This window comes from Podarcis bocagei (assembly GCF_964188305.1).
Source record: "Podarcis bocagei genome assembly, chromosome: 15".
NCBI lineage: Eukaryota > Metazoa > Chordata > Lepidosauria > Squamata > Lacertidae > Podarcis > Podarcis bocagei.
The window spans coordinates 37,155,235-37,170,880 of NC_138141.1; the positions used below are offsets into that span (position 1 = coordinate 37,155,235).

The following is a 15,646-nucleotide window of genomic DNA, read 5'->3' on the forward strand; positions in this document are numbered from 1 at the left end:
GGGGTGGCGCTGTGTGCTAAACCACAGAGCCTAGGACCTGCCTATCAGAAGGTCGGCGATTCAAATCCCCGTGACAGGGTGAGCTCCCGTTGCTCGGTCCCTGCTCCTGCCAACCTAGCAGTTCGAAAGCACGTCAAAGTGCAAGTAGATAAACAGGTACCGCTCTGGTGGGAAGGCAAATGGCGTTTCCATGCGCTGCTCTGGTTTTGCCAGAAGCGGCTTAGTCATGCTTGCCACATGACCCGGAAAAACTGTCTGCGGCCAGTAAAGCGAGATGAGCGCCGCAACCCCAGAGTCGGTCACAACTGGACTTAATGGTTGGGGCCCCTTTACCTTTTACCTTTACCTAGATCCACTTACCTAAAAGCAAGTCTTACTGAATTCAGTGGATTGTATGCAATGCTAATCCTTCTCAGAGTTGGCCCAGTGAAATTGACAGAAATGATTAACTTAGGCGGATTACTTTCAGTGTGTCTACTCTGAGTAGGGAGTAGCTTTACAGCCAGAAAACTTTACAGTCAGGTATAGAGGTGCACTGTATTAATTTAATTTAAAACCCAATCCATTCTTTTCAGTGCCTTACTTATTGAAAACCACTTACCTGAAACAAACATGGCTTGTTCTAAACCGATAAAAGCAGAGATGTATTGACAACAGACCTCTCATTGGTGTGCTCGTTGACCTAATTAAGAGAATTCAGCAGCTGCGGCTAATTTATTTATTTCTTAAAAGGGTCAAGTGGTTGTTTGTTAGGGGTTTTTTTTGGGGGGGAGATGGCAACTCTTAAAAGCTTTTTGTTTTCAAATGTATGATGTTCCTAAGCTAAGCCCTTGTTTCAGCTGTATCAAATCTAAATAAATAGGAGAAGATGATCTGTATTAATAGTTCTGAATGTAGATCGAGATAATGATGTTCTCGGGGAGGGGTGTGATTGCCTTGATTACAGGCTGTGCTGCAGGGAGGGGAGGCAGAAAATTGATGGATGGAAAATTTATATATCAACCATGAGACATTGGCAGAGGTTTGAAGCACTATTTTAAAAAATAGTATCTTCTGAGAGATTTGCAGTTAAAATGCCAGTAAATTTTCATGAAGGCAGTTTAAAATAAATAAATTACAAACTGAGGCAGAAATGTGGGGAAGTGAATTTAAGATTGGAGAAATTGCAGGGAGTTGGACTAGATCAGGCATCGGACTACAACTCCCATCATCCCTAGCTAACAGGACCAGTGGTCAGGGATTATGGGAACTGTAGTCCCAAAACATTTGGAGGGCCGAGTTTGGGGATGCCTGGATTAGATGGTCCTTTGGATCCCTCCTGACTCTACTATTGTAGGGCTTGGAGGGTCACCTTAAATTGTCTAGCTATTGGATTACAGCAATGCATTCCATGTGGGGCTTCTTTTGTGCTTGATCTAGAAACTGCAGTTAGTGCAGAATGCTGCAGCACAGCCGGTCACAAGAGGGAGACCCTGTCAGCATATACTGCTTTGCTGAGAAATTTGGGCTGGGTGCTGACTGGCCTAGTTCGCAGACCCTCCAGGGCTCCCTATTTTCCAGGGACAGTCCCGGATTTGGTCCTGGAATGTCCTGCTTTTCCTTAGGTAAAGGTAAAGGGATCCCTGACCATTAAGTCCAGTCGTGGCCAACTCTGGGGTTGCGGCGCTCATCTCACTTTATTGGCCAGGGGAGCTGGCGTACAGCTTCCGTGTCATGTGGCCAGCATGACTAAGCCACTTCTGGCGAACCAGAGCAGCGCACGGAAATGCCGTTTACCTTCCCGCCAGAGAGGTACCTATTTATCTACTTGCACTTTGACATGCTTTCGAACTGCTAGGTTGGCAGGAGCAGGGACTGAGCAACGGGAGCTCACCCTGTTGTGGGGATTCAAACCGCCAACCTTCTGATCGGCAAGTCCTAGGCTCTGTGGTTTAACCCACAGCGCCACCTGCATCCCTGCTTTTCCTTAAAGGTAAAGGTACCCCTGCCCGTACGGGCCAGTCGTGTCTGACTCTAGGGTTGTGCGCCCATCTCACTTAAGAGGCATGGGGCCAGCGCTGTCCGGAGACACTTCCGGGTCACGTGGCCAGCGTGACGAAGCTGCTCAGGCAAGCCAGCACCAGCTCAGCACACGGAAACGGCGTTTACCTTCCCGCTAGAAAGCGGTACCTATTTATCTACTTGCACTTGGGGTGCTTTCGAACTGCTAGGTGGGCAGGAGCTGGGACCGAAAGATGGGAGCTCACCCCGCCGCGGGGATTCGAACCGCCGACCATGCAATTGGCAAGTCCTAGGCACTGTGGTTTTTACCCACAGCGCCACCAGCGTCCCTTTGCGCCACCCACGTCCCTTTGCTTTCCCTTAGGATGCCCCTATTTTCATCAGAGAAATGTTGGAGGGTTATGCGACCCCCGAGCCAAGGAGATAAGTAACTATACATCTGAAGGCAGCCCTGTATAGGGGAGTGTGTTTTTTTAACGTGGTGGAGATAATTCATGATGTGGAGAATGTATGTAGACAGAAGTTTGCTAGGATACTAAAATTGGGGACAGCCAGTGAAAATTCAGGGCAGAAAAAAGGAAGGTGTTTTGTTTTGTTTTTCCAAGTTGTGGAATTCACTCCCACAAGAAGTGGCCCACTTGGGTGGTTTTAGAAGAGGATAAGACAAATTCCTGAAAGATAAGCCTGACAATGGCTACTAGCTACAACAGAGGCAAATTGCCTCCTAATACCAATTGCTGAGAATCACAGATGGGGAGGACTGTTGCACTCAGTTCCTGCTTCCTCTGGAACATCTGGTTGGCTGCTGTGAGAACAGGATGCTGGAGTAGATGGGCCTTTTGCCTAAATCCAGCAAGGCACTTCTTAAGTCCCCCCCCCCCCCGTTTGTTTTCTGAATCTCACAAAGGAACTGCTTTCCGCATGCTTGCTTCCACTCATGGATTGAATACAAAGTGTCAGCCTTCCTGCTGCCCAGATGTTTCCCGAACCTCACATAGCGGTGCACAAATGTTGACTTGAGTGCTGTTTGGGAGGCTGAAATCTCCCTGTTTGAATCCCGGGGTGATTCATTCAGGTAAACAACAGACTGCATCACGGTTGTGCATTTTGAGACTGGAAAGGAAGGAGAAACAGGTCTGAGTTCTCCCTGCCCTGCTGCAAGGTCCCAGCTGCTTGCCGTCCAAATAATGACCAAGGAAGTAAAAGAGGAAGATGACATGGGGAAAGGGCTCTTGGGCTCATGTTCAGCTCCCTGGTTTCCTGCAGGTATCTGGATGGCCACTGGGTGCTGGACTAGATGGGTCATCAACCTGGTCCAGCAGGCTATTCTTAAGTTCTTACACTTCTATTTACAGTGAATTTTGAACTGTCATTTTGGTACCAGGCAGGTGTGTTGTTGCGTGTTGAGTCCCACAATGCCACCCCCACCAAAAAATTCACACATCACACATCAATTTTTGTTTAAGGTTTTTGGCATCATTTTTGGCCACAACTTTATTCAAATACAAAATGTGAGTGGTTGCTTAGGCATTGGTTATGCCTATCTGTCCATGCCCAGGGACAGAGCTGACTTCCAGATTCCAGCAGAAGCCAGCGTGGGAAACAAGTATTGGGTGAGAAAATGAAGCTGGGCATCAGTCCCTCACTTCTCACCCTCATGTTCCTGTGGGGCTTGCACGGCCCAAGTCCGATTCCAGGGACAAGGACGAAAGAATGGCAAGCCCCTGGATTCCTTTAACGGAATTCCCATTTCCGCAGCACCATTGGAAGGGTAGGTACTTACCCCTCCACCAACCAATTTTAACCAATGCCTAACCGCCAACCTTACAAGTTGTGACGATTTGCTACACAGTAGGCAAAAACCACAAGGCACAAGCCAATCAGCCAAGTGGCAAAATTCCTACCAGGCCCCCGCTCCAAGGCGAACGACCCCATGACAGGCATAGCAAGGTCAAGCGATCAACTTAAATAAAAAACCCCCCTATTAAAGGGAGGGTGGGCGGGTGATCCGGTGCAAAAAGGCCAAGAGGACGCCCAGCAATGGCGACCTGTATTTAAAGGCTCTGACCCCTCCTCCGAATTGGCAACATACAAAACTCCCCAGTAACCCAATTAACCACTTAAGGCCTGGGTTAACCCACCTGCCCAGTCACACCAGGGTGGCCTGTATTACCCAACCGCAACACATGCTCTCATTTAGGGAGAACATGCTTTGTCAGTTTTTGCTTATTGCATTTTACACCAGAGTGACTCACAGGATCCATCTGACATTGCTCTGCTGATGCTTATAGTTGCTAAGAAAAATGAGGTGGGAAGAGCTCAACCCACTAGGGATGTTGGAGGAATCCTTTGAAAATGGACTGTTAATCAGATTTCCTTCTGCCTGCCCATCTGATCCCCACTGCTGTTACAAAGACTCATGCACCTTTGTTCTCCACAGCAAACTTTATATGTTAATTGATATGTGACTGCTTTGCAATACACATTTTTTAAACATATCCATTCATGTACACAGGTGCTGCTTTCTTTTCTTACTTCTAAGTGTTGTTTGTTGCCAAAGGCAGACTATATGCACTAAGGCTGCACTCCTATCCATATCTCTGCAGAAATAAATCCCACGGAATTCGGTGAGGCTCACTCACGTGTATGTTTAATCTGCTTCCTGTTGTGCATTTTCAGATCCAATGGACTGCATTGCTCGTTGTTGTTCTTTCCACATGGAAACAGAACACAGGCTTGTGTGAAATAAACCAATTGCATCAAAATGGAAAATGGTAGGAGAGGTCCAGCCACACATGAGGAACCTTCCAAGGTGAGTGGGTTTTTCCCCCTGAGTTCAGAACTTCAGAGCTAAAGCTGGTCCTTGCCCCAGAGGTATGACTTGAAAGCACACAGCGCAACAATCTCGGAGAAGCTATGCAGATCTGGCTCAGCTAAGTGCATGGATGGAAAACCACATGGGACCCCCTTGAACTCTAAGGAGGAAAAAGAAAAAACAGGATGCAAGTAAATTTACATTCAAAATCTCAATCTCTCTCTATCTCTCTCTGTGTATATGTGTATCTTGAAGGAGCCTTACTTAGAGTGGGAGTCATCCAGAAACAGGGATGATGGAGAATGCCTCTCCAAATCTCCTTCAGTGAACAGATAGTTGTAGAGCACTAGAAATCTAAGGAGGCTCCAGGTAACAGCAGGTCTGGGGAACCTCTGGCCCTCTAGATATTGCCACTGTCCATAACCCACATACCCATTAGCCAGGAATAATGGTTGTTGTAGTCCAACAACATCTGGAGGGCCACAGGGCCCCCATCTCTGAAGAACAGAATGCTGGAAACAGGACACGAAACTTGGGCTGAATAATTAAATCATTGAATGCTATGCACACGAACACCTGGATAAGCGTAACAAAATCCGGATGTTTTAGAATGCAAAATTCCTTATTTATTTATTTCCCTGACTTCATCAACTTTCCATACAAAGCGGCATACGAAATTTTAACACAAAATAAAGCAAGCAATATGTATGCAATTACTACAGATAAGTACTAAAAAATCAGCAGCGAATGAAATACAATGATAACAGCCCAAATTGATCTGAAACTAATTTTTAGTCAACTCTGGAGAAAGCAGGAACCTTCAGCTGGCACTTAAAAGATTGTAATGTAGGTGCTGGAGAACTATGTCATTCCAAAGTTGAGGCACCTTGACCCCAAAGACCTTGTCTCTTGTAGCTTAAGCTTCCCAGCAGACATCTGAAAGTAGAAGAATCTTGCACAAGATCATCAGCTGTCGGCAGGTTTGTGTGGGATAAGGAGGTTCTGAGCTTAAGTAAATGGTGATCTTGAATTGAACCCCCCAGCCAAAGAAACGGAAAGCCAGAGATGATATTTCAACATGCTGAAGTACATTTCTTATGGTAGATCCTGGTAAACAACCTGGCCACTGTTTTGAACCAGCTGTCAGTTACCAACACTTTCTGTAGGCAACCCCAAAATCTAACATTAGAGCCATTGAGATAACTCATCAGCTGTGATTTGGATTATGCCTACTGCATGTTTTGAAGAGGAAATGGATCTTACATTTTGGCATGTCCCTGACAAGAAGATGCCCTTATGAAGAGTGGTTTTGCTCAGACAATGAGCTCCTGATTGAAGCTCTTGTTGGGAGTCATCTAACAGCATTCTGCATGAGATCTGCAACCGAATTAGTGTGCACCATCTGAAGAAGGAGACTCACCAGAGTATTTCAGAAAATTGACTGAAAATTGACCCTAAATGCATTTACCTGAAAGTCATCCCACAGAATACAGTGGGACTTCTTAGTAGATGTAAACTCTGCCTATTTGGGTTCTACAAAGCTTAGTTAGAAGAAAAGTGTGCAATGGTTAAAAGTGAACCATTTTTATTTAAGTTGGAACCACAGAACAATGCAGCAATTGCCCATAGAGAGCTAATAAATGCATCAATAAGTTGTTTGAAACATGAGCAATGCAAACAATAGTTCCACTGAACCCAAAAAAGGAAACTCGGTCCAGCAGTTAAAGGTAAAGGTAAAGGTACCCTTGCCTGTACAGGCCAGTCTTGCCAGACTCTAGGGTTGTGCACTCATCTCACTCTATAGGCCAGGAGCCAGCGCTGTCCGCAGACACTTCCGGGTCACGTGGCCAGCGTGACAAGCTGCATCTGGCGAGCCAGCGCAGCACACGGAACGCCGTTTACCTTCCCGCTGGTAAGCGGTCCCTATTTATCTACTTGCACCCGGGGGTGCTTTCGAACTGCTAGGTTGGCAGGCGCTGGGACCGAATGACGGGAGCGCACCCTGCCGCGGGGATTCGAACCACCGGCCATGCAAGTCCTAGGTGCTGAGGTTTTACCCACAGTGCCACCCGCGTCCCTTCGGCCCAGCATTTGCTTCTGCACAAAGAACTTGAGTCCCAGAGCACATCAAGAAACAACAGCAAATGGAAACCTTATAAATTCAAAATGAAGGACATCACTCTGGAATAACAAAACAAAAAGCCCAGAGTTGGCTTTACTTAATCTTTACCTAGGGGACAATATAAATCTGCATTTTAAGGATCTTATTGACCAGCTTTTATTAGCACCCAGGCTAGTATTAGCTAGATATTGGAAATCCTTAGAAGGTGTGACAATGACCACATGGCATAAAAATGCCTGGCAGTTAGCCCTGTTAGAAAATATTATCCACTAAACTAAAAATAGTAAGGAGAATGAAACCAAAAGTCACTTTTTTGGGTGGGTTGGCTGACCTCACATCTTCAGAAAGGGTGGGAGTGTGGGTTTTGTTCTAATACTGTTTCTTGCTATTTTGTAATGTAAGAAAATAACAACATATTTTTTTAAGAAATGGAAGGATAAATTCAGCATGAAGGACATAGTTCTGGAATAATGGAACATCCATGGCAAATAATATCAAACTTACCAAAAATATGATTTTTCCATTCCTGCCTTATTATTATTAATCACCTTCCATATATGTGCCTGAAGGTGATGTACACCAGCATAATAAAACAGCACAGAAAACAAGAGTGAATGACCTTTAAAAACAATGCAAAGCAGAGCCCCCTGGTAAGAGACCTAGTTATCCAACTGCGAAAGCTCATCAGGAGAAAAATGTCTTCCATTGTTTCGTGAAAAGTGCAGGCAGTGGGTGCCTCTCGTATCTTGACAGGAACGCTACTCGACGAAACGGGCTGACACAATGAAAGCCCTGCTCCAAGTTACTATGGAGCAGGTTTCTGATATATTTTGGAACTTGCAGAAGAAGTTGCCCTGCAGACCGCAGTGACCTCTAAGGAAGAAGGTGGCCTCTAAGTAGCATGGTCCTGAGTTGTATAGAACCTTATAGGTTACCTTAAACCTGGCCTGGTAGCAGATTGGCAGCATATTAGCCATGCATTGTGTTGTGAGTTGGGAGGGGTAGGCCGCATGCTTCAGTCCTTTTTAATATTAATAATAATTTCATTATTTATATCCCACCCATCTGGCTGGGTTTAAAAATTCCTGGATCCTGCAAGGGTTAAAATCTAATGGAGGATCCCATTGTTGAAACAGCCAGGCCAGCTTCTTGGTAAATTGAAGTGTAGGTGGGTTCCCACAAGGCAAGACATAGTGATAACAGCAAGAACATTTATTGAACTAATAGAACTGGACAACAGGGGCAAAGCAACTGCTTATATACATTTCTGAAGGCCTGGGCCACTCCCACTCCCAACATGATTGGCTGTCTAAACTTCCAAGCTGCGAATCATAACTCAGAGTTTAAGGGCCAATGGCAGAGGCCCAAATTCTGAAATGTTCTGTGATTGGCTATCTTGTATCAAATCAGAACACAGGGGCTCAGAATCCTTAGTCCAGACTCAAGCTCAGGCAAACACAGACCACTGAATACATAACAGTAATGTCTCCCTAAGTATAGATTATTAAGGTAGCAAAGGAAGTGGCTCTGGACCAGAGAGCAAGTGGTGGGCCTAGGGCTTTTTTTCAGTTCTATCACCTCTCAGATGAAAGCCATTGCCATAATAAGAGGACAAGGGAAGCATTATCTTATAGTGAGTTCCAGCAACTCTTTTTCTAGAAAAATAGCAGTGGGTGGGCCACCCCTACCTCTACCTCAGTGCTTGTTAGAAGGACAAGAGCTGGAGTTTTGGTGTGTAAGCTAGAAGTTAGGAGCAGGAAGCAGGTTTGGCAGCTGAGAGACAGAGACATGCCTGATTCTGCTGAGATCCAAGGCTGCAGCTATGGGAGAAGTAAGACCCTCTTGGGGTGTTAATGCTGTGAACCCCCTCCATTGTAGGCTCGGGTTGTATATATGTGAAAATAAACCATATATCCTAAAGACACCACAGTCTCCGCTGTCCCTCATTCCGAGGAAACCAAACGCTAGATAAGAGCAGACCCTACAAGTATCCCTGTTTTCCAGGGACAGTCCCAGGTTTACAGAAGCTGTCCCGGTTTCTGATTTGATTCCAGAATGTCCCACTTTCAATCAATCAATCAGTCAATCAATCAATCAATCAATCAATCAATCTTTATTGCGGTCAAAGACCAGACAGCAAAATTAACAACAGCAGCATACACTTCAAATGTCCTGCTTTTCCTTGGGACATCCCTATTTTCATCGGATAAATGTTGGAGGGAATGGAGTTATGTGACCCCCGAGCCAAGGAGATACAACCTTTAGAAGACATCTGAAGGGTGTACCTGTATAGGGAAGTTTTTAAATGTTTTATTATTATTTATATATATATGTTGTTGGAAGCTGCACAGAGTGGCTGAGGCAACCCAGTCAGATAGGATGTTGTTGTTGCTGTTGTTGTTGTTGTGGATTAGGACTCCCTATTTTCATCAGAGAAATGTTGGAGAGTGTGTAAGCATCTGGATCACCTAGAAGCTCCAACAGTTCAGAGTTTGGGTGTCTTTCTGATCTATGGGCCTGTCAACCAATGATCCAAGTAGCCCAGTGAGACTTTATCACTGAGGGTGGCTGGGTGTGAAGCTCATAGGGCAAAATGGCCCTCAACTCTTATGGCCAGGGTCTTTTAAAGGCCTCAGCCCCCTGCGGGGTCTTGTAGGATATTCCCAGTTCCATGAGATGTGGTGAGAGGACCTCTGGGAGATGAAGAAGCCCTGCCTCCCCATTGCTTCAAGAAGAAGAAGAAGAAGAAGAAGAAGAAGAAGAAGAAGAAGAGGAGGAGGAGTTTGGATTTGATATCCCACTTTATCACTATCCGAAGGATTCTCAAAGCAGCTTACATTCTCCTTTCCCTTCCTCCCCCACAACAAACACTCTGTGAGGTGAGTGGGGCTGAGAGACTTCAGAGAAGTGTCACTAGCCCAAGGTCACCCAGCAGCTGCATGTGGAGGAGCGGGGACGCGAACCCGGTTCACCAGATTACGAGTCCACCGCTCTTAACCACTACACCACACTGGCTCCTGAGCCCCTGCAGACCCAAGCAAAGTCACTCACAAGGAGACATGCACTGGACCTGACTAAAAAAAAGGAGAAAAAATTCAACAGGAATCTTTGGAAACCCACTTGTTTTGTGGTGTACAGGGGTAGGAGGTGGATGAGGCTCACGCAGCACTCATTACCATCACCAGAGAGCTAAAGGATTTTCAAAGCAAGGAAGAAAAACCTGTCATGGATACAGAGTCATAGCAAAGCCATGAAGAGCACTTCCATAATATCTGACAGTGGCCTTGCTATCAAGAATGCTTGTGAAGGACTTGCTGGAAAGTACCAGCTTGTTTATCAACAAAATGAATCCTGCGTGCTTCAATTCTTCCTTAACATACCTGTTTCAGGTTCAGGATGCACACATTTCTGGGTCTACATCACACTCGGGATTGTCATCGTTTGGCTGCTGTGTTGCATAATCTATCAAAAAACAAAGAGAAGAAAACTCCATTTAACCTTGCTGTTTAGCAAATGGACCTCTGCTTCCTGGGTCATCAGAGGTGCAAGAAAAGTGGAAGAGGCTCATCCAGCAGAGAAAATGGAGACTCTCTTATCCCTGGGAACAAAAACTTCACAATGTGTGGCTGCAGAGCAGAAGCTGCAGGATCTTGACCTCTCTGTGTCTTTGAAGTATTGATTGTTGGTTTTTTGTATCTTTAGTATATATCTTATTGTGATTTATGTGGGAATTGTTCAGTTTAGTTGAGTATTTGCTTAATGACTACTTTTGTTATGTTGTAGTTATGTATTTTTTCATATTATAAGCTGCCTTCAGCATAGTTTGAACTGTGGAAAGGCGGCATACAAATAAAAGTATGTATGTATATATTTATGTATACAAAGACTTGAATAAAAAAGGAGACTGATCTCAGAAACGAGAACCACAAGAAAGTGGATTGTTTGACGCCAGAGAGTGAGTCAATTTTATTAGCATCCTGAACATGGTAGTCTTTAATCTCTAAGCCCTGAATCCACTTTAAATATGTCAACATTACAATGTCAAACTCCACTATTAAATAATTTTTGTCGTAAGCCATGAATCAAAGTCATGATTCATCAATGTAGGTGACAATGCTGAACTTGAAAAGCTGTTAAAGGTAATCCAGTGTTCCAATTTAAGGTAGTTATGTTGGTACTTTGGGTGTTCTGCCTGAAAGTTACGGTAGCCGATGAAACAAAATCAAACCATCGAGGATAAGGCCTTCAGGATCAAGCTTAATTTCCTTTCTGTTTGAGAATATTGCAATAAATTACTTATTTAACAGAGAGCTGAGAACATCACACAGTGGCATTTCAGATATTTCTCCCTTGATCATTTAATACCATTTTCTCTCAGCTTCCTTTTTTATCATTACGCTGTAGGCAGAATTTTAATTATAATATTTATGCAAATGATGTTTGTATAATCATATTTGAAAAGAGTGTGTGGATCGGATTTTCCAACCAATTTATCTAAATGCAAGCTTTAAACTTTCCCTTAATCACTGTCAGGAACACTCGCCTTCCCAATTCGTCATTGCAGGCACTTCCCATTAAGAACAGAGCGCTAAGCCTCACTACTACTACTCTTGGACCAGACAAGGACAAGCTGGATTTTCAGCAGATGGGTTTAACAACTTTACAGTGAATTGAAATATCCTTCAACTGGCGTGAACTGCTGCTGTTATTCCCCATCACCTTCCTTTGAGAACCAAGCCAGATTCATAGAGATAAAAGGGATCTCAAATTGCAGGGAATCCACTGTTAGACCATTCCTGATACGTGGCCATGCAGTCCCTGCTCAAAAACCTCTCACGTAGAATAGCTCACCACATGCCAAGCAAACTGTTCCACTGTAGAACAGCTTGTAATATCGGGGTGTTATTTCCTTGGGCTTAGTCAAATTCCTCTTTCTCATAAGCTGATTTTTCCCCTGTTTCTCTGGAGCAGAGAAAATCAATTTGTATGACAGACCTTCAAATATCCTCTCTTAATTAGGGCTCTGCATGTACACACACATGCACACACCAATCTAGGACATGATCAGGTACTCAGTATCGGCCCTGACGTGGGAACCGGCTGATGAGGAGAGAATGCAATTCTGCCAGGATCTGCCCTTTATAACATTTTCTGCCTTCCTCTGGACATGCTCCAGAATGGACAGGGCTTCCTTAGAGGAAGAAGATTCCATCACTGTGGTCATAGGGGCCAACTCCTAGGGGTCGAGTGGCCTTTGCCCCCCCCATAAAATATTTGAGGGGTTTGTCCCCCAAAGTTGATTGGCACTGCCATGCAAAAGGAGTCCGTGCACCACATCATGTGATCCATTATGCGGAGTAGGGCTTACTTGCCCCCCTTATTTTATTTAAGTTGGCACCCCTGACATTGGTTGATGCACTGATCCACCTTTTTTAAGCTATTCAAAGGAAACATAACACATCTACAATCGGAGTCTGAATCCTTTATTTGGTGAGAGCCAGAAAACTCTGGGATATAAAGCTGTCAGTCAAGTCCAACATTCCGAGAGGACTAACTGCCTCTATGTGGCAGGCAGTTTTGTCAGTTGGTTGGTCGGTTGCTGCAAGGAGTGTTAACTGGTAACTGCTCGGATGCAGTCTTCTCATGACTCACTACTATCTAGTATATACAGTGGTACTTCAGGTTAAGAACTTAATTCGTTCTGGAGGTCCGTTCTTAACCTGAAACAGTTCTTAACCTGAAGCTCCACTTTAGCTAATGGGGCCTCCCGCTGCCACCACGCCGCTGCTGCACGATTTCTGTTCTCATCCTGAAGCAAAGTTCTTAACCTGAGGTACTATTTCTGGGTTAGCGGAGTCTGTAACCTGAAGCATCTGTAACCCGAGGTACCACTGTAGTTTATCTGTCATGTAACCTAAGCCTGCCTTCAGGAATAACTCTGTAAACCTAAATGAATCTGAGAGTAAGGTAAGTTATGTTAATATGATTCAGATTCATGTGTGTTTTCTTTAAGAGGGACAGAAAGGGATTATGAGCCAGGAAGGTATAATTACTGATAGGACTCAAATGAGTTATCAACCCGCTTGTCGCTGCATAAACTCAAACGGGATCGTTTAAACTCTGCTAAATTATATAAACGTTCCCACAAAAACAGCATCAACAACACTGAACTAAATAGACCAATGGCCTAACTCAGTATCAAGCAACTTCCTGAGTTCCTGTTCCCACCACAGCCAGTTCCATGGACCATCAGAATGAAGCTCACCAAACACTGGGGATCCATGGACCACACTAGGATAGAGTAATCTTGGGGAGGACATACTGGACAGCAGCACGTCATACTGTAATATTTTGTGGCAGAGCCTACCTATGCTCATCTAAAGGGGGAAATGTCCATATCTGCTAGGGCGGAGGGGGGGGGAATCACATGAGGAGTGGCAGGTGTTGCATTTGCTTCCTTGCACTCCAGCTGCTCTGTCCCACATTGTTGTCTCTCAACCGGGACAATCCCCCTGGGTGAAAAGTCATTGGCGTGTCCCAATTGGCAGCATAAATAAAACCATGATGAGATTTCACTGATTGCCTATTAAAGCCCCACAGTGCTAGGCATCGTGCGCTCCCCCATAAAGGAGGCTTCATAAAGGAGGGCAGGAACAGGCAACATTTTAATGCCATTAGAGAAACTGGCCTCTCCAACACCTTTTAACATGATTAACAGTTATGGGGTCTTAGGAGGGGGCTTTTTCTCTCTCTTTTTTTAAGTGGCAGTTAAAAGAGAACATTACGGTGCCATTTAGACAGAGTTATAGCAACCAGAAAGCACAGAGAAGTTCCACCATGTGGGCTAGGCAAATATCTGTTGAAGGTGGAATCATGGAATTATGGGTGCTTTTGACATTGTAAGTTGCCTTTGGTTGTACTTCTTGGCAAATGTGGCCTTTGGGAGTAGGGATGGAGAAGAAATTTGCATTTATAGGTGAGCCTACTTTGTGAAACAATATGCAAACTGAAACACCTCTATTCTTCAAAATCCACACCTTTTGCTGTGAAAATTTTGTTTTATTTTATTATTCATTAAATTTATATGCCACCCTTCACCCAAGGATCACAGAGGGGCTTACATACCGCCTCTCCCGGTATGCCCCACGGAGAGCCTCAAGGTCCATAAATAGCAACACCCTTGTGGTCCCGGGCCCTAAGGAAGTTAGATTAGCTTCAACCAGAGCCAGCTGATGGGTCTCAAACCCCTACTGAGTTAGGGACTTCCCCTGCATGCAAAGATTGGCTGTGGCAGATTGAGCAGTCGAAACCAATAGTGGGTCCAACAGTCATGAAGGTGGTTTCTGCACTTGCTGTAGAAGGAAGTGAGGGGCAGATGGGGCCCATCAATCTGATCCTCTTTTTACAGTGTGGAAACTCCGAAATGCATAACAAACAAAAAACCTACCCACCATTTAAAAAGTCCATCGCTAGTTTAATTAGACAAAGGTCTGGGAGAAGAGAAATGTTTTTGCCTGGCACTTGAAGATATGTAATGAAGGCGCCAGAAGAGTCTCCCTCTAGAAACAATGGGAAATAAACACCTGAAATCATAGAACTGTGGATTGGAAAGGACCCTTAGTTGTTGGATGGCTAAAGAATCCTAGGCCACCCAACAACTGTTTAAACATCTCCAGTGAAGGAGCATTTGCAACCTTCCAAGGGAGTCTGTTCCACTATCTAACAACTCTCAAAGAGCTAAAATAAGCAGCACACAGCTTCCCTCAGATGATCCGTTAATTCAGCACTCATCCTGATTTGCTTGCACAAGGCTTACACGATAGTTAGACCAGGGGTTGGCAAGGCTTACTGGGCATGGGCCGGATCACTACAGTGGAGATCCTCCATGGGCCCGACCAGCGCAGCGTGACGCCAGAAATCGCGTCTGTGCATGTCCAGACACCAAAAATTACACCTGTGCAGAAGCGATTTTCGGCCTCTGGGCATGCGCAGAAGTGATTTCTGGCACTGCGGACATGCACGGACGTGATTTCCAGCATCTGGGCATGCGCAGAAGTGATTTCCGGAGCCACGGAAGAGAGTTCCCACCAGTTTAGTGCAGCGCGCGGGGACTCGCCAAGTGGGCGGCTTGGTTAGGGGGTGGCTCATGAGCTGGTTAAGCGAACCTCATGGGCCACTTCCAGCCCATGGGCCTTAGGTTGCCGACCTCTGAGTTAGACTGTACGTCCAGTCTCTGAGCATTTGCTCCTATTCACTTATGCGGAGCTTATACAACAATGAGAATTTACCCTTCTCATTAATCATTCATTCGTCTCACAGTTTTCAGCGCATTTCCCCATCACTTTCCAAACAGCAAAAAAAAAAAAAAAGCCATTAAAAACTGAATTTGTTGTGCTAGAGCAACAAGAGCACCTTAATGGTACAAATCCAAAGTTCTGATGTGTTCTTACATCCCTCCTCACAAAATACTGACAGTCTAGAGGCACCCATCTTATTAAATACAGAGGTTCCTCATTGGCAAGGCAGGTGCACTCTGCACATGCCCATGCATTTTACTTCTGAGGTTCTGAGTTCCAAATTAATTTTTTCATACTCCAGTGCATGAACTTCGTTTCCATGTCTAGGCCCTTTTCAGCCCCATGCACAGTTCCATCACCACTTTGGGACATCCCGAGCCGTGCAGCAAAATGACTTCAGCCAGCCCCAGC

The 15,646-nt window shown here is 45.0% G+C and overlaps 1 long non-coding RNA gene across 1 annotated transcript in view; it reads right to left on the reverse strand.

Annotated features, from left to right (window-relative positions):
- Positions 1-15,646, reverse strand: part of LOC308574922 — a 52,559-nt gene that overhangs the window by 11,906 nt on the left and 25,007 nt on the right. The window contains exon 2 of the long non-coding RNA XR_014002634.1: positions 10,319-10,400. This is a non-coding gene — a long non-coding RNA (uncharacterized lncRNA). The remainder of the gene's footprint in view (positions 1-10,318; positions 10,401-15,646) is intronic.